Source organism: Paramormyrops kingsleyae, chromosome 4, assembly GCF_048594095.1.
Source record: "Paramormyrops kingsleyae isolate MSU_618 chromosome 4, PKINGS_0.4, whole genome shotgun sequence".
In the NCBI taxonomy this organism is placed as follows: Eukaryota; Metazoa; Chordata; class Actinopteri; order Osteoglossiformes; family Mormyridae; genus Paramormyrops; species Paramormyrops kingsleyae.
In genome coordinates, this window is record NC_132800.1 from 33,453,291 (window position 1) to 33,477,216 (window position 23,926).

A 23,926-nucleotide genomic window follows, 5' to 3' on the forward strand; every position below is an offset into this window, starting at 1 on the left:
TGCAGTACAATCTGGGGGGGTCGTGGCTTTGCATTTTGAGGCAAACAGGAAAGACTGCTCTCTGGCATTCAGCCATGCATTTGGAGGAGGAAATGGGAGGAAGGAGGGGCCATAATTCATACAAGGGGCCACCAACTCATTCATTAGCCAAAGATTTTCTGATCGGTGACTGACATGGGTGGGGGCCATTCAGATTTCAGTTGGGGCCAGTGCATCTGTGGCCCCGCCCCCATATACACAACTGCTCCAACAGGAACAGAACATTTATCACTATGGAACAGTGGGGTGCATAAGGGGGGGACATAATTCATACAGAGAGGCCAAGCTTATCATTAGCCAATGATATGTTTTGAACCAGGGAGTGACAGGGTAGGGGGCCAATCAGCCGCTGCATACACCCCTACTATGCAGTAACATTGATATCCTTCTCCATCCTCACCGCCTCACATTGTGATGGCAGATTTAGCTGAAACAATAGGATAATAGCAATTTTGAGGGTTTATTAGTGTGGTTGAGCAGAACTGGCCTAATGTAATGAAGGAAAAAAAAACACGCTTCTCTCATTTCTCCGTGTTGGCAAAACAATACTTGCAGTGTACCAGACAGGAGACTATATTTTAAAATCCATACAGGGTAAATTTCACCCGTCCCTAAAAATGGGGGGAAATCTGACCTCTATATTTATATCAATATTGAAGGAGATGATGCAGCTTAGAGTTAAGGCAGGTGTATTCTGTAAATGATTTAACTGGGTAGGCCAGATACCATTAGACCTATATCAAATAAAGTGATTCAACTTTCATAAATTTCAATCAACTTACATAAATTTAAAACTGCCAGTGTAAACTATACACTTTATATAAGCAAACTTATAACAATAAATAAACACCTTAAAATTATATAAAAACGTAAACTGTACAACTATGGCTTTTCACCAAAAACGTAAAATACGTAGTGTCATCACTTTGTACCTGCCAAGTGATGTAATTCGGAGTCAAAAAAGCAGATTCACATTTGCTAGAGGATCTTTCCCTTGCTGCCTCTTCGCAGCCAGTGGGCTGCTCACAGCTGTCCAGCTGACCGGCACCACCCGCCGAGCGCAGTGCAGGTGTGCGGCCGAGCGCAGTGCAGGTGTGCGGCGCGCTGTCGTCACTGCTTTGGGAAAAGCCCGCCGTTTCCGTGTCGACATGATTCCTGGTGGCCCTGCAGGTGTAGCAGGAACGTTCTCCCTGACGTGTCTTCGCTGGGCTCTCCCTAAATGCGGCGGCCGCTTGCTGCGTGTTCCTGACCTCACAGCAGGGCTGGCCCTGGGTGTCCTGGCTGGATGACGTTACTGTAGCGCTTGGTATCTGACCGCTAAGTAGCTAGCTCACATCTATTTCACAAGAATAGCGATGAAATACTAAAACTAGTGTAAATAATTGTAATGTAATGTATTTCTTCAGATTTTTTTTCCCAGTAGCTTATTTGCGCTCCCTAATCAAATAACGACTATGTCACCAGTAGCAGTGGATCTCAGTCCTGTTCCTGGCGTCCCTCTACCAGAATGTTTTCATTCCATCCCTACCTTAATCAAGCTCAGATGGTCCTTAATAGGGCACCAGGAACAGGATTAAGAACCACTGGCCTATACAGTGGGCTGGCCTGCCTCGCAGAACATTTCCACACCTTCTTGTCAAGAACTTTCACTCCAATATTCACAGAGTCGTATGACAGCATATGTTACGGATTCCTCCTTTCCACTTGTAGAGCTCTGTGAGCAGAGTGTCGAAAATCCTTTGCTGTAGTATTTAGTATGAGGGCGATAAGCCATTTAGGTGTGAAGTATGACAGCACATTTGCTTCCAAAATGAGGGACAGCTATTTTACGTGAAACAAAACAATGCGGATAGATATCACAGTGCTAAAAACAGAGTTTTTGGAATAATTTATAAAAGTTCCTATATATTTATCACTAATCAAAAAGAAGGTCAGACAGAGGGAAGACTAACAATGTAGTCTTGTACGATACAACGACTAGTTTATTTTAGCACTAATAAGAACACACGCTTAAGGGCTCTGAAAGTAACCTTTTGTGTCGGAAGTTCTGCTTTTCAGCGAATCCAATAACCACTTTTGTAGCCACATCCTGTCCCATTGCTTTATATTTGACGTCAAACAAATTTCTGAAAATGGGTGTATGACAGGGCAATGCTTAACACCATAAATCAGCCCAACTGAAAGTGATGGGAAACGATTAAGCTATCTACTTACGGGAACATTATTTCAACAGGAGTGAGTCTTTCTTGAGAAGAATGACATTTTTCCGCCTGGAGCCGTTAAAAGCTAAATTTCTGCATTTACAGTTAGTAACCAGAGCGCAAAGAAAATTCGTTCCCTGCAGGATTACGTGCTAGCTTTTTCCAAAGGTAAAGAGGTAATCCAGAATATTCAGAATCCATCCATACTTTCTCCCTTTTCCCTTCAAGTTGAAATAGTCTTTTCATGTTGCATTAAAACAGTATATTTTTCATAAGTTCATTAAAACGACGTTTCCTTGTTGCATAGAATGTGAAATCCCGTGTAAAGGATAACATAATAAATAAAAGTAATGATTTTGGAAAAAGTGTATGTGGAGCGAGTGACTCATTGTCACGTAACAACATGCTGGGATGCAATTGTTACGTTGATAACAAAAACGCGATAGCGAACGCTGCTGTTGTCGTTACCAGACTGAGGTGTCATGGAGTGAATGTCAAACCGCTTAAATCTTTTTTTTTCGCAGGGTTTTGAAAAACACGGCCCTCCTTCTCTATGATATTATGTTCGCATTTGGCTCCTCGATCGCAAAATCGTGCCCTAATTCACAAAAGTGTGGCCCTAATTCACAAAAGAACTGGTCGAAAAATCACCCAACACAAGCAATTGGCAGCAGTGCTGTTGAACCAAATTGTGATGACCAGGTGTCGGGCGAGCGGGGAATCAGGCGAGAGAGCCATGAACACTATCAAACGGGGTTTATTGAGGGCGGAGAGGACAAAGGGGAGCACACGGCAAACTCATGTTAATGACAGACCTGGGGAAACAGACTTGAACGTGGACTAAACACTCAAGACAAGCAGAAAATAACAGGCAACAGGTGATCACGATCGGGGTAGCATGCGTAGGTAATGAGGGGGCGTGGCACACACGAGGATCGTACGAGCAGGTCATGACACAAATAGTCCAATACGAGGCAGTGGCGCTACCAGGATGCCATCATGGGGCGGCTGAATGGCTGTGTTGGGCGGGGACCAGTGTTCAAATTGTGTCTTGTGAGGTCTCCTGGCAAGTAATAATTTCGGGACGATTCTATAAAATCAGTAATGATTGGTTAAATTCAGTCTGTCTCTGTTGGGTGGGAAGAAGATTCACTTACAGTAGGTCTGCACAGACATGCCCCTGGTACAAGATCATCATTCATCAAGCTGTCTTTGCTCCCAAGACGGTGCCCAGCAACTGACATCTCTGATAATTTGTACTGTTACGCCATTTTTGGCGTGAGCATCGATTTCGGCAGCCGTGAGCATCGATTTCATTCAAAGCTTCAAAATACGATACAGTTACGCTCTGATGACGAGAGAAGATTCACTCCTTAGTCAATAAACTGCATCGATGGGCAATTAAAGTACTGGGGTTGAGTGAAAGAGGCGGAAGTGTGAGGAAGGTTTTAGGATTGAAGTAATTTGAGCCGTGGATTGAATCGTGGAGGGTACAGTGCGACAGAGCCTGAACTGCACACCAGTCCTTCAAAACACTCGAACACAACTTGTATTAATTCACTAACGGACTGTGACAGGTAACCCCTGCATATACCAGTCACAGAGCCATGACGTCGGGCTGAAACACACAATCCTCCAGATGCCAAGCCTGTCCAGCATTATCCCATCAAAGCTAAGAGCAAACACCACCCCAGGCTTTATCAGAAAGTGCAGTGAAGATAGAATTGCATCTCTGAAGCTTATCCAATGTTCAGTCATCAGCCGTTTGAGTTTGGGTCAGAAGCCACGCAGCGAAATTACGTCTCACCAAGAACAACATTCTGTTTTAGTAAATGTATCTGATAACGTAATGCAGAGTCAGACTTAGTAGGACAGTCAGCTAATAAATTGATAACATTTGCATTGTCTTTAGTTCCAAAGTAGCATTTTGCGGGAAAAAGGACTTGGCTTCTATATTCTTTAAAGATTTGCATTCATTTTCCAGCAATTAGTTTATTAATCCCCTGATTTATTACATACCACAAAGAATGTGTACATGATGCATTAATCAGGAATCGTAATCCAGGTACATTTAGAATATTTTTGCTACGGGACTGAACATGCTATTACATCACGTTATTATGTGTTTTTGAATAAAATACTAAAAACGGAGCTGTGGATGAAGTACTTTAACGTGAACTGTGATACAGCTGGGAGCAATTATGGTGTTTTCCTGCAAGAGATCTCCATTTGACATGCTGCAGGTGTGTGTGTGTGTGTGTGTGTGTGTGTGTGTGTGTGTGTGTTTGCCAGAATACTTCTGCTTGTTATAAAACCTAGAGGTTTTAAAAGAGGTATGAAAAAATATTCTGGCCGTTAACTAAATATATATATATATATATAGCAATCAAACTATGGTATGCAGTGCAGATCACTTCTGCACATTGTCTACATTCTGCCGACACAATCTGTCTCCAACTGAGGAGAAGAAGTCCACCCAAGTCTGCCATAAGCTTAGGTACAATCTAACTTGAAGTACTCATTAAAGGCACTCACTAATGACGTTCAAATACTAGCTCATCCGGCTTAGAATAACCCAGCATCGAGAACCATAATCAAATTCCAAACCCAAAATATTACCCAGCAGTCAAACAGGATTTTTTTTTTTACGTCTCAGGATTGGAAAAAAATAATTGGGTACTGTAGACACTATGGAAATGGAAACAGAAACATCTCATAAATAAGACATCGCACGGAGTTAGAAGGGCCATGCCAAGCTGTGGGAAGAGCCTGAACGCACGCAAAGAGTTGTTTTTGCATCTGCCGGTTTCCGATGTGAAGAATGACTATATGACCACACGCAGAATGAAAACTTATGTGCAGTGGGCGTTTGCATGTCAGACGGCTGTAAGCTAAATACGGTTTGACACGTCGGTTGGCTTTGTTGACTGTTGCGCTGCTGAAAATGCTCCCAGCATGCTAAAAAAAAAATGCCAACAGACTGAACCTTATCAATGAGCGGACTTGTGACGATTTTGGAACGCACCCCATGTTGACAGATATCATTTCCTCTCGTGGCTGAGTGAAAGCACCGCGGTGCTAAATCTGGTAATGAATGAGGTACAGGTGGTCCATCGTCCACTCGGGTTACAGATACGTCTGCAGTCAGGAGCACAGCTTTGTCCAGCGGGTGGCGCTCTAGCCTCTGCTAATGCAAATCGGCGCCTTCTCTGTCGTTGCTCTCTCTCTGTGGACACTGAAGAACTGCCTTTAAGTTCACCGAGTGTGAAGATTAGCTCTTTCTACAGGAAATATTCCCTATGGTGAGAATCATGTTCAAAACGCATATTTCAGTAGCATTTTTTTAATGCATGAATGACTTGACACATGAATGATTGTCAGACATTAATGTACAACTGGGCATTAAAATCGAATGCAAAACTCAGCAAATAAATCTGAGGTTCCTTTTCAAAGCCCGAATGAGTGTGCAGTATTCATCAAAAATAAAAAAAAAAAACAAAAACGGAACTGACAGGGAGTGTGTAGCAGGAAGATGGCTGTCAGTCTGATTTTACGGTTGGGTTGACTCCAGTGACTCCGTAGCAAATTCCAGTGACGAGTCTTACTGTAGTAAAGGCTCTGGACCTGGGTGACAGTGTCAGCTGGCAAAGCAGTTACAGTAAGTTGCGGCAAGGATTGCCTTCGCGTTTTACGATTCTCCCGCAATCTCACCATCCTGTCCTCCGTTCTCTGTCGGTTTGCTGAATTTATCAACAGTGTGTTTAATATCAAATGAAATTGTGTGGACATTAGGGGAAAATGTGTGTGTGTGTGTGTGTGTGTGTGGTCCAGGTATACCTTACCTTGTGGGGACCAAATGTCTTTTTTTTTTACCTTATGGGTTCCTGGTCCCCATAAGGGAAAACTCTATTTTATAAAAATCTGTGACTGCAATGAAAAAACTAAAAATGCAAAAACTCTTGTATTTTGTTTGGTTACTTATGGTTATGGTTAGGGCTGGGTTGGGGTTAAGGTTGTCATAGTTAGCATTAGCATTTTCCCCATAGAAATGAATGAGCGGTCCCCAAAAAGATATGATTACAGGACTGTGTTTGTGTGTGTGTGTGTGTGTGTGTGTAATATAAATGGATCTTCGGAGGCCATAATTCCAGTTTAACGTCTGCAGGCCGCTAAATTGGCAGGTAGGCCGTCATTCCCGAAGGCCTCATCTCGCCCCAGAGCCCGCCTGGCATGTCGGCGGTGGGAGAGGAATGTCAGAGCTGGACGGCCTGCCTTTCCGCTGTAAACACGTCGGATCTGGGGCCTGCCCTGGGAGCGTCTGGCTTCACAAGTCCCCAGTGGAAAGCCCCTGTGGGCGGCGGTCAGGGGGGGGCGTGTCCCAGAGAGGGGCGTGTCCTATAGGGGGTGTGACTTCGAGAGTCTTTGTCCTGCTTCTCCTCTGCTTTTTGAGGACTTGTCAGTACTGCGACACCGACAGTCTCGTGGCTTCAGGACACACACCCCGCAACACATGTCGCACACGTAACAATGCCGTCAATCAAAGAAAATGGAAAGGTAATATTACACTGAATTAAATTTTATTAGTATAGAGCATTTTCACAACATTGCATTGTCTCAAAGCGCTTTACATTATCTCTGCCCAAAGCTCCCAGTGAGCAAGCCAGAGGCGACAGTGGCGAGGAAAAACTCCCTAGAAGGAAGAAACCTTGGGAGGAGCCAAATTTCAGGGGCCCGCAGAGGAAGTCAAATGAATAGGATGACAAAGTCCTAATTTATGCAATGCAAATTTTAAGATTCGAGTCTAAATGCAGAGGGCAGACAGGCAAATATTCACTGTTCTCTCACAAGAACAGAACCTTGCCTTTTGACAAAATAAAAGTACTGTTAGACAACCCTTGCATACAATCTGTTTAACGACTTTACCTGATTGGGAATCATTTTTCCTTAAACATTTCCATAATAGGATGTAATGTTTTTAATATGCATGCTCATTTTGAATGGAAATCAGTCATATTTAATTGGGTTGGCCCACTTTTTGGGCTGGGGATCTGCTCAGATTCAAGAAAACTCCAGGACTGTGATCTATGAAGTGTTTTTTTTCCAAAACTGCCCTTTCTGATTTTTCTAATAGTGAGTACAGCACTGAGACCGTAACATTTCAGGTTGTAAAATAGACTTGATATTCAGCATGAAGTTGAGTTTGGAATGAAGAACCAGTCAGAAATCTGACAGTCGCCTCATGACTAATGAAATGTTTTCAAAGCTTTGTAGACCCTCCATCGCTGGCATGGTTGTGACATCAGCACAGGTGAACAAGTCAGCATAGAGGAGTCATTTTGCCATTGTAACATTCATTTCATTCCCTTAAGTCACTTCTAACAACCAGTAATACAGGAAAAGGTCAGTGAACGGATTTTCATTATCTCAGAGCGTAGGGTATTATTGAACTTACGGCTAACACTAATTTCTCAGCGAATTTTTAACTCATCAATGAATGTGTTACATGCTTGCCGAAATGTTCACTTTGTCTGAAGTAATGCCAAGATGTCCCCCGTCCCGCATCCAAGGGGTTAGGGGTGGTCTGATGCGTCGCGTGTCGGGTTTCATGTGCAAGCGGCAGGTAAGGGGAGCGCAGTCTGCTGCGAGTGATTTAGCCCGGCAGCCCGGCGAGGAGAACATCAGCAAGAGAGAGGGAGAAGGACAAGAGAACCAAAATGGCCGCAATACTGCATATGCATCACCCTGTGGGGGGGGGGCAAAAAGTAACAAGAAACATCCATCAGCAATTAGGTGGAGAGCGGGCAACCCAGGGCGGGCGGGCAACCCAGTGGATATCTGAGCAATGACTAAAGCAGCCCCCCGGCGTGACCTTGAATGCGAGCACCCCTGGATCCTCAGGTAGGAGTAAGTGTTACCACATCTGGTGGGATCCCACATCTCCAGCAAGCCTGTTAATCGAGAACGAAGAGAGAGAGAGAGAGAGAGGGAAATAAGAGAGTGAGCACTTCATTTTTCCAGCCGGCCGATCGGCAAGCGAGACCTGTGGGGCGAAACAGCCGGGGCGGCCTGGTCGGGGGATGCCGCTCTCCTCGCGTGATGTCAGACCTCTGGGCACCTTGAGGGGGCACAGGGTCTCGCTTTCGGCCCTGTGCCCTCACTGCCAGCCTGTTCCGAGCCGTGTTGGTATGGTAGCCTGCTCCATAGTCTTCATACCCTGGTACAGAACATACCTTCCTCTCTTTTTTTCCTTTATTTTTGTAGCCTTCTCTGTCTCATTCTTCATCCTCGGCCTCCTTTTGTCGTAGCTGCGTTGGGGTCTCCATCAGAGTGGGAGGCCTAGTCAGAGCTTGCTAACCTAGACTCCTCAGGCTGATACCTCCTAGTGAAGGTCTTGTTCAGGTCTTTCACAGCGATGGGAGAAACAGGGGCTGAAAACCTGAAACCTAAGATAGGTGGGACATGCTGTCAATCATTGCCTCTTAAGAGAATGGGAGCCAATAAGCACAGGGTTACGCCTCCCAGTGATTGACAAAGCACCACAATCCCACCCACAGCGGGTTGTGAAGTCTTTCTCTCAACACCCATATTTCTTTTAACGAACCAACCGCTCACCTCCCCCCCCCCCCTGCACCCAGCTGTCAATCACCCAAAAAGGAACCATGCTCGTTCTTGCCCAAGCCGCACCCCCAAACCGACCCCCCCCACTTGCCTTGCTACAGTTTCCAGAGAAGATGTTGGGGTCAGGTGAGGTGAGAAGACCCATGTGAATGTTCTCCATGTGAGTAACAGGACGGGGGGCCAGCTGGCCTTGGTACTCACATGGGGGGGGGGGGGGGGTTGCTGGGGAACACATAGCAGGTGTCCCGCCAACCTGGAATGAGTCAAATAAAACAGTAAAAATGGCCAAATGAACCTTGAAATGGGGAGACGGGGGCACACTGCGATCTCGGCGCGGAGACAAGCGGCTGCCTTGGTCACATGGCCACACTGCCGCGCACTGCGGGTGACCCGCGCTCCGGAAAGGCACCTGTCGTGGTTCCTGACTTTGGCCGCGAGCCGTTTCCCAAATCCACTGCACCAGGAATGCTATTTTAAATCCGCGGAGGAGCAAACTGAACGATCGACATTTCTCTTCTTGAGAACCCCCCCCCCCCACCCTTTCTTCTGATTGGCTGCAGCAGAGCGGCCTCCTGCACCCCCCCTGTCTGCGTAACCCACCACGGTGGGTGGGATCTTCCTGTCCCCTTCACACGGCAGGGGGGGGGTGGGGGGGGTGTCTGACCATGTGCCCTATTCCCATTCCATCTCTCCACTTTTCCCACCTCCACCGTCACACAAACCACCCTGTGGGTATCAGCGTCTTTCCAATGCCCCGCCGGAACTTTCTGGAAGCTTCACAAAGCTGTTTCCCTCTGTGGAAATCTCAGGCCTCATACTTGTTTTTGCCCCCCCACCCCTGCCTCTCTCACACCCACACACACACACAGACCTGTACTCATATCTTTGTGGGGACTCTCCATTTATTTATATGGGCATAACCCTAATCCCAACAATGACAACCTTAACTCCTACCCAGCCCTAACCTTAACCATAAGTAACCAAAGAAAATGCAAGAGTTCTGGAATTTTTAGCTTTTGGATCACATTCACAGATTTTTTATAAAATCCCTTTCGTGGTGACTGAGAAATTGTCCCCACAAGGACAAAATATCATGTTTTTATCACATTGTGAGGACATTCTGTTTCGGGTTTCGACGGTTCTTATATTAAGATTTAATGCATTATTAATAAAACTGCTAAAATACTGGTAGCAGGCTTTGTATTGTGCTTTTGTATGTTTAAAATCATTTAGTAGTTTCAATTTGCCAGTTAAAAATTGACAAACACTACATTTTCTTATTGTTTTCTCAGCCTCGAAAATGCTACAGCGTGCAACAGGCTGACTTTTATTTACCAGTGCCGACACTAGATGGCGCCCCCTGAAAGGTCAATGGCCAACAGCCACCAGGCATTTCGATGCCGGGAAATCTTGGGTGTAATTATTAGCAGATTAGGCTGATTTCATTAACCTCATGAGTGTAGCGTGTCTGCATGATGCAAATGAATATTTCACAGATGGCGGCGAATAAATGATAAGCACGTGGGTGTCCAAAGATCCAGAATTCACGCATAATTTTACATTCTGTGGCCATTCTTAGTCTCAAAAATGATAACATAGATCTTCTAGAAAATAATGCTTCAGCTATGTAGCCGTATTTTTTTTCTAGTAGGTGGAACATTCTCACACTGAGCCAAATTTTAAATACGGTATAAAATAAGTGTATGGTAATATTTCAAGTAAAACCCTATAATTTGAAAGCCACAGGTTTCCAATAGTGTCTGATCGTTTTTTTTTTTTCTCTTCTGTTTTTGAGGTACGGACAGTGATTAACGTAACTCTGGTTGCTATGGAAACCGGTGTGTGTGTATAATAAAAAGCTAAAAAAGAAACCACCGACGAAAATATGTGGTAATTACTTCTCATTCATCTTAATTGTTGGAATTAAACAGTTTAATTGGAGAGGGCTTCGGTTTACTCGATTTGGAGACCTCTTCCCCTGTTTCGTGTTTCACAGAGTAATCGAGTTGTGTCAATCCGATGAGGTAGCGAAGTTTCTTTCGCCTTTACCTCCGCCACATGAGGCACGTCTTAAATCTCCGTTCGCCGCTCCTTCCAGCTTACCAGTGGCTGCGAATGTTTAAACAGCATTACTTCCCCTGAACAGCCTCTCAGGTCTAAGAACCACTTTGCTGAGGGGAAGGAGGGGGGGGGGAATTATTAGTCCCACCTTGGAGGTAAAGTGGTGACAGCTTAATAAGCATTCAGCTAGCAAACCACACCTGTGCCAATAGAGGAACCAAGAGAGGAACACTATTCCAACCCAGGGGCCTTAACCTGCTAACCCAATGTGCCACACCGTCGTCATGACGTCAGGCTCCGGGTAGCTAATTCATGCCAGGCGCGCGCGGGTCGCCGCAAAGACGACGGTGCCGAGCGTGCGTGAGAGCGGAGAACGTTGGGACCGCTCCGACTCCGCCGCTAATCCCGCTTCTGCCATTCGCTGCTCGTTCGTTTATGCTAATCAGGAACACATGTAAGGCTGGACCGATGGGGAAGTCCAGTTAGCACGTGAACTGGAAACAATGAAATGTATATTCTAGGGGCCCCCGGACTTGAATGTTTTGTTGGAATTACTGTGCGTTCATGTCCCCCCCCCCCCAACACATCAGTGGCTGAGGAGGCTGCTTTGCCTCTTCTTACTTCCAGATCGCTGAGTTTTTATTTGGCCACAGCTCTGTCTGATTGTACATTCCTCTCATTTTCTAATGGGTTTCCTCCCATGGTCCAGAGACTCCGTAAAACGTGGCCCCTAGCGTGCGGCTATTTGACTGAATATGCGTAGGAACGCTTGCCACGATGAATATATGGTCCACGCAGGGCTTCGCAGATTTATGCCTGGGATAAAGAACAGTCTCCTTCATGCTACCTAGCTGCCTATCAAAGTGTGCAATCTCCAAGTCAATTGCTAACAAGCTAAAGCATGATCAAAGACCACTTTAGCCACTCATTCGCAATTTTATTACACGTTGTAATTATTTTTACAAACTAACACAACTTGGACCTCCAAATAGAGCATATTAGAATGTATAAAATTTTATGGAGGGGGGGCGGTTTGGGGAACCCAAGTTTAAATGCTCCCAAAAACAAGCAATCGGTCTAAATTAATTTAATTGAAAGTTTGATTCTGAAAGATGAGACTCTTTTAAAAATCCATTGTAGTACAACTAAATAATTACTTACCCGTATTTATGTATCTTGGGGGGGGAACAAGATTTCCATGTCTTGGAAATGTACGACCCAGACAGATATATTTATAACGCACAAACACAGGGGCACATATTTCTGTTCTGCCAGAGGTAGGAAAGTGTACTTTCGATACAAATTGGTCGCATAAGGCCTGCGATAATGACACTTTCGCTCCAAGGTTACTTAAAACGTTTTGGTTAAATAAAACAATATAAAGTTACAGTCTGCTTTGTCTCAACCCAGAACTCAGGCCGTAAAAATTACCTTAAAATGTACCATGCCACCTCATTTTAGTACTTACGCATGGATGGTGTGTAATCAAATATTCGCACTGACCTTTACACTAATAATTCTCGATTTCCCTGGAAAAGCAGGAGAGGACAGAGTACACCTGTGATAACACATACAAAATTAACCCTTGTTACCTTCTGCAGTCACACTTATTTCATTATTTGCATTATCTGATTTTTGGTTAGCTATGGTGCCATAATTATTTCCCTAAATGAGATAAAGACAGGAGTTGATCCCCGAGAGGGAGCTGGTGATCATATTACATTCTTAACCTGATCCAGTCTTTTTCGTTATTATTTTGATCAATCTTATCTCAGCCCGGAGATTGTTTAAATTCCAGGTAGCAGAGTAAACTTTGCAGGCCGAGAAGTTAGATGCTGCACGAAATTTGACAGATTGCTTACAGCCCTGTGAAGGACGAGGTCTAATCTCTGGAGTTTCGAGGGCCTCATTAACAACGCCGAAAATGGCCAGTCAAATTAGTAGAAATCCACATTAGTCGCATTAAAAGTATTCCGATAAATCGCGTTCTGTTAAACTCTTTCCTCACTCAGTCATTAATTCTGCTCTTCGGCCAGTTATGCGTTTGTTTATTTAGCTACAGATTCTTGGCCATTTGTAACATTCTTCACGTAAACATATTCGTCCGGCGTCGGAGCGCTGCCTCCGGTGTCGAGACGATTAGCGACACGTCACGTTGTCCATCTTTGAAGCACGCTCGGCGCCGGAAAACAAACGCTTTTCCCAGAATCCCTGGATCACCTCTCCCCCAGCTCAAAAGCATTAGGGCCAGACGGCCAGGGCAGAGGTTTTGGGCAGAACTTGTGGGGGGGGGGGGGGGGTTTAAGCGAAGTTAGCAGCCCGTATCAGCACCTGCTGGCGTGAGACACTCCAAATGGGCCGTCATGAGTAGCATCAACACAAATACAAGTGAAAAATGCTGATTTGACAGAGTCGAAATAACATAATTAATAAAGATAATGATGCACATGGCTCGTATGCTCTCCCCTTCGGGACACACTTACTGAGAAACCCAAAAGCATGCTGGGGGATTCTCTGAAATGTGAAAACTATCAGTTTGGCTTAGATGCATTTCTTAGCATCTGACGTTCAGTGCTAAGAAGCGGGTGACAAGGGTCTTTGAATTCAGCATAATTTAACACAGGGCCCCATGCGCTATGCAGCCTACTTCGTATCTTAATGAAGTGGACATTTCTAGGATGACACAACTGAATTCCTGGAAAATGAATGAAAGATGTTTGCTCTCAAGCTGAGAGCGCACTTATCTATAGCAAACAAACCAGCGTGAAGTATTGTTTTAAACAGACATACTTTTCAAAGGGATTTTTAAAAACCCAAACAGAAAAATGCACTTGTGAAAATATGTATAAAAATATTCGTTTGATGTATAACTGTGGGCCTCTATAGAGACACTATAATGAAAACACTCACACTTGACTCACACTTTACTCCATCAAAAATTTTGGCTCAGATCCTTCAACAGCTAATCTCCTTAGCTACAGAAAAACTTGTTAATCGCTTTGTCTGTCGTAGTTTTTCATCATTATAATCACAAATTTTCCCATTCACACAACTGAATGTTCTAGTGGAGTGATATAGATTATGTACTTTGCTTAAGGTTACAGTACAACATCAAGGACCCTCCTGGGATTGAAACCAAGGAGTTAAAAGTGTGTGTCCTTCACGCCTAGAATGTTCCTTTCCTAAAGTCTAATGAATCCTGCCTAGCTCTGTATCACCAGTGTTGGATATTTCAGGTCCAGAAGCTACAGATCCAGACCAAGATTTTGTTTATACCCACCAGCTGAGTACTCTGTGACTGTGACTCTATATATTCAGCTGGTGGGTAGAAAGAAAATCTTGGTCTGGATTTGTAGTTTCTGAACCTGGAATTCCCAACACTGTATTGCTGACCTGGTCCTGATACTCGCCTGATGTTTGCATGTCACCCCTAATTTGCATACCACTGAAAATGTAGCCAGTCACTTGCTTTCAGTGACCAAGGTGACCATTGGTTTGAATATGATTGGGATACAGAGAGAAGTTCAACTGAACTTCAGTTCTAGTGTTTTTGTTCGCAGCACTTGATCTATAGCTGTGGTTTCAGCTTTATGGGACCTGCAAGTGAAACGATTTTTCCATTTCTCAAAATAACGCGAAATAACTTGAAATTGTCAGCGTGTAATAGGTCATTTCCTAATTCCACCCTTCTATGATAACCTAAACATGAGGATCAGAATTCCATTCCGATTCCTTCTCATGTCGGTTGTGTTAGAGCCAGCGTAGGACAGTAAGGCTGAGGGGGAGAGCTTTTTAATGGTTTCGAAGTTGGGCTGGAGCTCAGGTATGTTCCATAAGTGGCTACAGGGATTCGGGCTAAAAATCCCAAAAGGAACAATAAACTTACGGGTTTGTTGAGCCTACAGAACCAGACCTGTTTCAACAGACAGGATAATATATGTAAAGTTACAAGCAAATCGATGCCATGCATAAAAAAACAAGAACTATGAACAGTTTAGAAGTACTCATTAAATTATAAAAAAACAAATTAATTCGACGACAACTGGAGCCTTTCAGTTACTTCTCTGTGTATCAGAGTGCATAATTTGTAACTAATTTCTCAACCATTAGCGACACATAAGGAAAGGTGTCTCCAATTTTCAAGGTATGCAATATAAACTCCCCTGCATTGAAAACATCTGCCACTGAGATAAAGTTTGAAACGGGATCAGAAGTTTGCTGTAGGACCGTTCACAGATGTCTTGGACGGTAGCCTGTCGGGGCTGTTTGAAGCCACAGCTTCAGTGGAGGTGGTCATGTCTGTAAGATGTATCCCTAGGAAGGTCTGGTCCATCCATCCTTCCATCTATCCATCCATCATCCATCCGTGATCCATCAATCCATCCATCTATCCATCCATAGGTCACAAGGCAGAGGCACGTCCTAGATGACGTGCCTGTCCTGTCGAGGGTCCTCACAGCATTGGATGATCAGAAAGCAGCTGCAACAAGGCCAGGCGAACGGAGCCAGCAGCCAGCACCCCCCCCCTCCCCCGCAGACATCACCCCCAGACGTATCCTTCAGTCCCGTTTGTCCGAAAAGCTTGGCCTCACCATCGCCAGCTCTGGCATGCCGTTTCCTCGAATATTCCTCCAAGGGTCATCCCGATAGCCCTGTCCTTGGGTACTGTCTTTAAAGCTAGCCAGACCCCCCCACGCCCCCAGCACTTAACACGAAAGATATCCCAGGCCACTGTAAGAGGCAGCACCTTGGCGCGAATCCTAACCCACGCTCCCACCGGTATATTTTTAATGCGCCGCACAGCATGATGCATAGTCCGACTCGAAGACGGGACACTTACGCGGGTCTCAGCCATGTGACTCAGACCGTCTGCAATTTCAACACCATCTTCCCTCTCCGCTCCCAGACCCCCGGCAGACTCGGACGGGCGTTATTTTCAGTCGACTTCAAAATGCCAGACAACTTTGTTTTCTTAAGCCGTGCAAGCTGTTGCTCAAGGAAAAATTCGCGGGAAAAAAAGGACACAGACATGGACATTCATGTATGCTTTTGAAACAGCTAATTGAGTCCTGTGGGAGTCCCTGGTGATGCCAGAGTTCCTACCTGCCAAGCTTGCGAGACCCAGGGAGATAGGGCCTTGTGTGAAGGGAAATGGGGTCTCTGACACACCCCAAGCCCAGAGCGGCCCTGGAAAAACCCACCCCTGCGAACTGTCAACGCCAGATAGCGGCACAGCTAGCTAATCTGGCCCCCGGGCCGCAGCTCACAGCAACGCGGAGTCGCAAGCATCCGGCAACCGACATCTTCCTGAGCGCCTCGGGGATATGGGGGCAGGGGACGGCGTGGGGTCGCAGGGAAGCCCTGCCTGAGGTTTAGAGGGCCCTCGTTGGACGGCACATTTTTCCGTGGGGGAAACCTCAGCATGTCATCACCCTGGGAATCTGCCGGAGAAACCCAAAGCTCACGGAATGATCATCGCGGGCAAACAGACTTGGTATCTTGTGGCCCTAATAGGGGCTGACGTGAAGCCCAATACAACTGCCATTATTTCCAGACAATGGAAACAAAGCCCTTTAATCAGACTCACCCCGTGACGATGAGTGCTAGCACTTGAACTGTTTTCACAGTGAGTAAGATTTGGGATGGATGGAAATATCCCAATACGGCCGACTGAAACGGAGACCAAGCCCCGTGATTTCATATCCCACCAGAAATTTCCAAAAAAACCATCTGAGCTCCAGGAAATATACCATTTCCTAACATGTTTTCATTGTAGCCTATCAAAACACCGTCTCATTTTGAGTATTACTTTATAAAACATCTCCGATAATGTTAAAAAAGGAACCTGTGCTGAAAATGAACCTCATCTGAACGCCTGAAGATTTTAACCATCTGAAAATTGGATCAGTTGAAGTAACAAAATTGGAGATGGTTATTTTGGTATTTATAGAAAGAGCAAACGAAGCCGTTGACCACATGAGCCACGTAGAATTATAAAACAAGTGTGGGATAAAGTCAAACAAAACTGACAAGCAGGCTGAAATAAAAGCATGACGTACATGTCGGCAATCTGTGAAAGAATGCTGCTGGGGAACTGGGGTGTTTTAGACAGTGAAGATTTGCTGGGGGGCTTGAGGGCGAACAGAAGCATGTGACACGGGATGGGGGGGGGGGGCAGGGTACTGGAGATGGGTTTAACAAAACAGTGGAAAGTAATGAAAACAGTAGTCTCACTGACAGCACAAGGATGGGGGGGGGGATTTCTGAAAGCAAAATGGGTGTCGGGTCACGCAAAGGACTATGGGAAATGACACGAAACATAACTCATAGGACTGCTAATAAGGCAAAGATGAATGGACTCATCAGCTGAGTTTACCCCACCCTTGGACACCCATAAGCCTCCCTATCTAACACAGTATAGTTTTTAATTTAAAACCAGGCTCAGGCAACCGTTAGCCAGATTATTATTTTTTCATAGGAGTTTCATTCTTAAAATATAATAATGAATATGGTGCTATAATGTTTAAAACACGGCGAATGGTGCATATAAATTATCCATGATTAAAAAAAATAGAGAAACAAGCATTTAATACAAGTTATTAATACTGAAATCAGATCCGGCTGCTTTTTGGCCCCCAGTTAAGACTCACAGGGTCCTATGCTGTTGTATGAAGCCTGAGCAATGCCAGGGGCTGGAGGGGGGGGGGGGGCTGACAGATTCTGTGGTCCACACGCCTATGTGTTGTGGGTGGTCTCTGCAGTATTATACGTGGGATCCTGCCAAGTGAAGATTGATGTCTCCTGGATTAACATGAGAAACAGCAAATGAGACAACCATTCACAGTCACAAAAGACGGGGGTGGGGGGGGGGGGGGGGTTAAATGGCAGGCCTGATCCTAAGATTCATCGCCGTGTTTCCTGAGTGCCAAGTCTCAGCAACAGACGTTTGCGCTGGTCTGGGGGGAAGCTGGGCAGTGGGGGCCGATGCCAACTAAACTCCAGGTAAATGTACGGTGAAGGGGCCACCACTTCATCAGTCTAATGTTAGTGTCTCTGGGCTTCTGCTATGCAGTCCAAGCTGTATTTGCAGGCCTACGCAGTGATTTGGCTTGTGAAAGTGAGTGTAGGTATGAGTGCATCAAAATGAACATCAAACTAAACTCCCTCCTAGTTGCCTGGACACGCCTCCTCTACAATCTGATTGGTTATCTCTCTGATCCAGTCATTTTTCCTTCTGCCCTCAGAACATTTTTATGTAGTAAAACTCCCATGAGCCCCACATTTCACTGGGAGAAATAGCACCCTCACACTCCAGGGCAGTGTTTTCCAATCCGGTCCACAGGGACCCGCAGACCGTCCCGCAGACTGTCCCGCAGATCATCCCACAGACTGTCCCGCAGACCGTCCCACAGACTGTCCCGCAGACCGCCCCACAGACTGTCCCGCAGGCCGCCCCACAGACTGTCCCGCAGACCGTCCCACAGACTGTCCCGCAGACCGCCCCACAGACTGTCCCGCAGACCGTCCACGGTCCAATGTGAACTGTCCAGCAGGGAGCTGGAAGGGCGCGAAAAACGTGGACCGTCTGTGGGTCCCCAAGGACCGGATCGGGAAACACTGTTCCAGGGGACTGCTGAGGAATCCGCTCATCTGTCTCGCAGAGGCACCGTCCATGAGGCGTCAGGCTCCCAGGTCCATGACAGGATGCTGTTCCCCATGATGTCAGAAACATTAGATCCAACGTCAAGGTGCTTGTCACCCACAAGCCTTATAGGAATCACTAGAAAGAAGAAAGAACGAAGGGATTGAACCAGCACATCAAAAGACTTGCCAAGCAAAAAAAACGAAATACTGCAACAAGGAATACCCAGACACTAACAGAAGACATGCCAGAAAGTTCAACAAAAATACACCAGGATCAAATCAACCTTGAGTTCCCAGAACTCAAACACGATTTGACCTGGTTTCTAGGCAATGCTTACAGATGTGTGTTGCTTTTGCTTTTTAAAAAATAAACTCCATTCAGAAATAGCACAGCACTGACTTGTTTTGTTCAGCGGACCATAAATGAGCATGAGCATCCACCAATCCTCATCCCCATTGGTCAGGTTGGTAAAGGGTGTGGCTACGAGTTTGTTTGGCTCCACCTACACACATTACTGATGGTCAGGTGCAGAAATGTGTGGACATCTGCTGTAGTCGCCAAAAAATAAATAAAGTTATTACTATGAATAATCAAGCTTAATGAATGAGTTTCCAACAGTTGTAAAATATTGAAAAATAAATGATTAAATGACATTAATGTTTCCTCAAGACTTCATAACAATCTGCAGAACTTCACCAGCAATAAGTCAGTACAATAACATCCAGACCAACAGGAAGATGGCAGTCATCTCAAGACTCATTAGTCTTCGCCAACTGTCAAAAATGCTTAATTAGCTAAATTTGTATGGACTATTTTATAAACTCTCAAACACATTGGGGTTTTTGTCTTGACAAGGGTTGGAATTAAAAAAATAAGCACAGTGAATGACTGGATGGAAAAGAACTTTTGTTTTTCTTATGAAGCATTTATTTAAAAAAAAATGTCCTGCAGATTTACAGTTCGTTTTGGTCCCCTGTGTTGAGTTTTATGATACGCGTATGGGCTCTCTGTGTTAGTATGCTATCACTAATATTTTAACATAGCCACCTGTAGGTATTTATTGCTTGACATCAATCTTTCTTGCCTAATTCAGTTTCATTTTAGAGCAAATCATTTAACAAACCAAGTTCAACCTGCCTCCAGCAGAGTGAATGAAAATGAATCCAAACTAATCCAAACGTTCTTCCAGTTAGTCCTTCTTTTTATTTTAAATGGGACATGATCTCACTGGAAATAATTATTAGTCTGTGTTTGTAGAAAGAAGAAATTCTCCCTATAAAGATTCCAGCTATTTTGAAAAGGTAATCTTGATTAATTTCAAACATCCAATTCCAAACGTCCAGTAATGGCTTGGAGAGGACTGTTAGGTTTATTCACCGATTCCTAGGAACGGCCGTTGAGTGATTTGGCAGCCCAATGTGTTTGAATCGTGACAGCGGATATGTATTTTTTTTTTGTATACATCTGTATTCAGATGTTTCACTTTTTATTCATGGTCAAGCTGAAAAAACCTGTTATTTTGAGGCAATCAATTAATAACTTCAATGCTTGTTTAAGCTTCCCACTTATCAGCAGTTTAACTTATTGAAAACCAGTCAGGACTATAGAGTGCTGTTTGGAAAAGGTGAAGCAGCTTTCCCCTTTCACCCTCTCCGTTTTTTGAGTGAAACATTTCTTGGACGAAACTGTGCGAACAGAATGCAGAGCATAGGCTCGATGTGGAAACTCAAGAGGCTGACGTGTGTGTGACTTTTTGTTCCTGCGACTTGAATCATTTCCCTTTCGTATGCAGGCATAAACCTCGACAGGAAACGGCAGCGTATTATCTCCGCACTAATTAAAAGCTTGGTTCTGAGGTCCCTTACGACAGGATTACCGTCTCTTCAGCGGACTTAAATATACACCGGCGGCTTTTTTATTGTTAATCTTCTTGCTTGTTAAGTCTGCAAGATGAGGACAGCTGTCGCAGGTTATGTTTTGTAAAAACTGTGAAAAACCCAAATGGGACTACATGCAGTCCCATTTGTGTTCAGTGTTGGGTTGCAGTCTCTCTTTACCTGTTTGTGTGTATCTGTGTGTCTGTGTGCATCTGTGTATGAGTATGTGTGTGTGCATGCGTGCGTGCATGCATGCCTGCTGTGCATTTGTGTGTGCATGCGTGCGTGCATGTGTACTGTGCATATTATGTGAATGCGTGTATGTGTGCGTGCGTGTGTGCATGGGTAGGCAGCAGGCGCTGTGCAAGTTATGAGTCCAGGGCATGGACTCTTAATGTGAAGGTTTCCGGCCAGTCTCACAAGAGGCCTCGTTGCAGTACCCCCGAGTAATTACTTATCTCAAATTTCTCCATTAAAATATTCCTCAGGCTAAGTGGACAGCTAAGCAGCTGAAAGTTAATGTTTCCAGTGAGGAGAGTGGACTTTTTCGAGTTTTCCTCAAAGCTGTGGATTAAGTTCTCTGAATTTGTTTTGTATTCAGGCGTCCCCCCCCCCCCCCCCCGCCCATCCCACTCCCTGGGATGAAATAAGTTAAAAAAAACATAACTATACTGCGTTGTAGGTCTGTGTTTGCAGTGTTTGCACTTGTTAGATGCGGATTAAATCAACTGGAAAAGGTTGGCACGTCGACCACAATTTACTGTCTGCAAAAAGGGACGAAGTGCGTCACAGAGGGGTCAAGGTGAAAAACCAGCCCACTGTAGCTGAGAGCAAAGGCCAGGATTTACACCGTTAAACATCCTTCCTGGTTGGGAAGGCAGAGCTCAGAAGGTGACTTCTCTGATCTCCATCCATGTTAAACAGTGGAACCACTTTGTCCCGAAATAACTGAGTTGGACGAGGTGTTTTTTCCCCTCTTTGGATGGCTTTCATTAAAAATCTGATAATCTAAACACAGCTTCCTGTGCCTGTCAGTCACGCTGTGTGATGTGCTGCTGGGTATATCTCATTCTGGCTGGAAACGCTTCTTTTTTTATGTGTATGTGTGTGTCTTGGACGAGGGCTATGACACTTTTTACATTACAGCTTTCAAAACCACTTGAAATCACCAGGTCGACGAAACCCTGCAATTTTCTACCGTTATCCTGAAAATGAGCTATTTGTGCAAATGTAATTAGCACACATTTATCTTTTGGGACCTAAATTTGCCCTCTTTGGGTCAGTTTGCACTACATGTATAAAATTTTGCCTGTTTGGATCAAAAATAGGTTATAACCCTTAGCATCTATTTAGCTTAAGATGTAACAGACTGGATGAGTAAAAAAAACATCCACGATTGCTGTTTATACTCAATCAAAGGATGAACTGACAGGACAGTTAGAAGAGACAGAACATAGTTTCCAGTCTGGCTTGTGTCACTCTGCATAAAAGGCTTGCTAATGCCATCAGCAATTAATATTAAATAATGTAGAGTGTGAAGACAAGGCTGGCGCAGTGGTGCAGTGGTTAGCACTGTTGCCTCACACTGTTGCCTGGGTTCGAGTCTCCACCTGGGTTCCATGTATGTGGAGTTTGCATGTTCTTCCCTGCATTGTGCCAATAGGTTCCAGATCGTGACGAACCAGACTAGCAGTTACAGTAAAATGGGTAGGCAGTCCTGACCTTCCACAGCTTGCCGACTGTCTGACAACCATGGGAATAGCTAGAAAGTCAGGCCACCCTGATAAAATGCCCCCCCCGCCCCCGATGACAAATCATCTAGTGGTCCAGTGGGCCAAGCCCCTCCAACACCCCCTGCTGGCAACAATGGTGTCATTTCAAAACATCCTTAATCGTGCTCGAAAAGCATGATTTTTTTTTAAAGTTTCAACAGATCTGGATGTAATCAGCTACGGCGCCAAGACCAAGCACACGCTACACCCACACACTGGATCTCTTTCCCGTTTTCCGGCCCTAACAAACTGGTGAGCTCTGGAGACACTGTGCGGCGTGGGAGGCCCGTCCAGACCTACCTGCCGGGGCAGAAGCTAGGCCTTCTGCTCACATCCACCCCTGAAGGACATGGAGAAGCACAAAGAAAATCCTGCAACGACAGCTGACCAGAGACCATCATACACCAATCGGAGTTTTACTTATACAAAAATGTTCAGAAGGCAGACCGAAAAATAATTGGTTCGATGAGATAACCAATCAGGTTGTAGAGGAGGTCGGTCCAAGCAACTAAAACGAAAACTCCCACAAGCCCATCATGCTCAATAACTGGATGAGTCTTTCATGAATTCACATGTCTTCAGTTCTGAAACAGTGTTGTAATTTAGGAGTTAAGGCTTACATTTGGAACAGTAAATGCCAACGATGCCACCAGGTCACATACACCCCAAGGGTAATTATGTAGGTCCTTTTTTAGTTAGCAAATCAGCACCGATAGCATGACACTGTATAGAGTACTTGACGAAATAGCTGTATCCCAATTCAGGGGCTGTAGGATGTGGTCTATGCAGCCTTTGTCTGCTGCATCCTCCTAAAAATTTGCACAATGAGCCTTGGGATAGGTTGGGCTGCCAAGGATCCATCGTAACCCGGAAAAAGGATGCATTTCTAGGCCAGATTTGAAGGAGCCTTTTAAATGGGACAGCCTTGTCGCGCTGCTGTGATGTGTTCAGTCTTGTAGCCTAAGAAGGGTGCAGCCCCTGAATTGGGACACAGTCAATGATATATTGCTCGTAATGGTCGCATATTCATTGTCAACAGTGTGAGTTATCTGCCAGCCATTCATCAGTCCACTGAGCTTTTATGGAAGGTAAAAAAATAAAGAAATCTCCACTATAAAAGTATTGGAATAGCTTCATGTCAGGCTTTTGTACAAGTACTGTAATTCAATAAAATGTTAGAATACACAGACTCATCAAACCTACCTTACTATTCCAAATAGGCCCCAGTTTGCAAGTAAAAGGTCGAACGAAACAGCTACCTTCAAACGAAAACCCGAAACAAAAAAAAACCTGCACGTTAACATCACGATTCCTGAATTTAAAATGTGCGTGACAGAGGGTAATGTGGAAAACAGGTTTATAATAGAAATCTATTCAGGTAAGGCAGCTCACATTTCCCTGAAAGACACAACATCAGCACGAGTACAGGATTTAAACACGGTAACTGCATCGCCTGCCAGTGTGAGTCAGGAGAAGGAGATGAAAACACACATATCTCTGCAGGCAGCAGACGTTTTTGCTATTAACTTTAGGCTGGTGAGCTACCTTCAAATGCAATGGTCTATAAACAGCTCTATGCTTCTTTGCCGGGGGAATTGCGCATTGAAATAGAATTTCCTTTTCGTTGTTTTCTATGAAGATAATGAGGACAACATACAGCTTTTCGGTCATGTTTTCGCTCAGTAATGGCGCTCAGGCTGACCATCGGACCTC

General features: G+C 44.9%; 1 long non-coding RNA gene across 2 annotated transcripts; it reads right to left on the minus strand.

Annotated features, from left to right (window-relative positions):
• Positions 1 to 6,867: 6,867 nt before the first annotated feature.
• LOC111845964 (uncharacterized) lies at positions 6,868 to 23,466 on the minus strand. Of its 2 annotated transcripts, XR_002838779.2 has the most exons (4): positions 23,417 to 23,466; positions 8,471 to 8,683; positions 8,110 to 8,188; positions 6,868 to 7,982 (listed from the first exon to the last, which is right to left on the minus strand). It is a non-coding gene; the product is annotated as an uncharacterized lncRNA (long non-coding RNA). The 2 variants fall into 2 exon arrangements; XR_002838778.2 differs by lacking the exon at positions 23,417 to 23,466 and having other exon boundaries at positions 8,471 to 8,904.
• Between the last annotated feature and the right edge of the window lie 460 nt (positions 23,467 to 23,926).